This window comes from Echinops telfairi, unplaced genomic scaffold, assembly GCF_000313985.2.
Source record: "Echinops telfairi isolate 266 unplaced genomic scaffold, ASM31398v2 ScPeMD7_5868;HRSCAF=6743_0, whole genome shotgun sequence".
NCBI classification, from domain to species: domain Eukaryota; kingdom Metazoa; phylum Chordata; class Mammalia; order Afrosoricida; family Tenrecidae; genus Echinops; species Echinops telfairi.
The window spans coordinates 18,187,202-18,189,135 of NW_022109767.1; the positions used below are offsets into that span (position 1 = coordinate 18,187,202).

At 34.1% G+C, this 1,934-nt stretch overlaps 1 protein-coding gene across 3 annotated transcripts in view; it reads left to right on the plus strand.

Moving 5' to 3' along the window:
* Window positions 1–1,934, plus strand: part of GASK1B (golgi associated kinase 1B) — a 61,729-nt gene that overhangs the window by 50,140 nt on the left and 9,655 nt on the right. The window lies entirely within an intron of this gene.

Here is a 1,934-nt window from a genome sequence, read left to right on the forward strand (position 1 = left end):
TGTATATGATTTAACAGTTCATTTCTTGTTATATATCTAATTATCTTTATAAATAAATATATTAAATTATCAGCAATTTGGTTTTATCTCTCTAGAGAACCCTGTCTAACACAGAGGGCTAACATGTATTGAATGCAATATTATTTAATTTTTTGTATAAATGTGCTGACCATTTTTGTAGTATATCTGTAGAGGCTACACCTCACCAGTACTATAAAAATGGAAAAGAGTATGGATATTTAAGTCATAGACATGTGAGTTCTTAAAAACTCACTGCCATTGTGTCCACTCTGATTCACAGTGACCCTCCCTATAGGACAGGGTAAACAGCTCCTGTGAGTTTCTGAGATAGTATTTTTTTATGGGACTAGAAAGTCTCATACTCACTTTTCTCTGTTGGTCGTTTCAGGTTATCAGCCCAAAACATAACCTGTCATGAGGGATCCAGGGTTGGAATCCTAAATTCTGTCATTTATGAACTGAATATCTTAGGGAAATCAACTAGTCATTTTTCAAACTCAGTTTTCTCCTTTGTCAATTGAGGCTAATGATGGTACCTACTTCTTTAAGTTGTTATGAGAATTAAATGAAATAGTATATACAAAACATCACATTTAAGGTTTCTAACTATTCACAATGGGAAGCTATCATGTGTTTCATTATCAGTATGTACAGCACCCTTAGTATGTTTTTGTTTCTGCGTTCAGACGTTAAGGGGTTCTCATGGCACTGTAAGGTAAGCATTAGACCAATAATCGAAAAGGTCAGTGATTCACAATCACCAATAAGTCTGCAGGAGAAAGATGAGCTATCTACTCCCATAATGATGAACAGCCTCAGGAATTCTGTAGGGTTGCTGTGAGTCAAAATTGACTCGATGGGAATGGACTTTTGAGTTGTTCAGAGATGGCCTGGAATTGCTCATTTGTTTATCCTGTTTTGACGAGGAGAAAGGAGCTAGGAAGGAAACTTTTAAGTTACTTTGGTAGAATCACTTTTTTGAAGCCCTAGAGAGGTACTCATGGGATGGAGAAAGCACTGTGCGTCTGCAGGTTGCGAATGTGCGGTGGGGAACTAGCATCATGCTGTAGAGTCTTTCTTGGCTAGTTAGGCATTGAGAACATAACCTGAGCCACTTCCAAGATATTTTTTCCTACAGCCATGACTCACACTACCAAAAGGAAAATGGGATTTAAAAAATAGAAAGAAATATACCTAAAATTATCTCAGCGAACAAAAAATTTTGGCTTGACCACCTGAATTTTTCTGAGTATAATTTTAGTTAGGTAAACAGAGAAAATGTATGTTTTCCTAAAAGAGGAAAGAGTGATTTTATGGAAAATGGTGGCTGGTAGTAATAATCAACAGCAGATCAATTTTACAAAACTTTTTCCTTGTTGAAAAGAATGAAAATATGCACATTTGAACAAGCTGCAGTAATAATGATTAGCACTCATTTCTATTGATTTAACTAAATCAAATACACCCCCAAATGTATCTTTTCAGTATAATTACTTAAGAATCTTGACATGTAGATGTTCACTACAATGCTTAAACATGGAATACTTAGGAAAAATGTTAATTTTAATTGTTTTCATGCATACATTACTATAATATAAACAAGTGTATTAAAGCTGTATTATGAACTCATTGCTATCTATGACATGCAGTTTTAGGCTTTGAAAAATGGGCAAATTATCTTAAAAGTAGGCAGAAATATATTCAAAATATACATGAACCCACTGCTAAGCAGAATTGCATTAAATTTAAGGGAGATGAGTTTGGCTTCATTGCCAACTTATTTTTGTATACTCAAAAGGCAGACTATAAACAACATTAAGAGAAAAAGATTTAAAAGCTACTTATTATTGTTAGACAAGGGTGATAATACAAAGCCAAGGATCCTTGAACTAACTACAAGCTTTTCTTTCTTG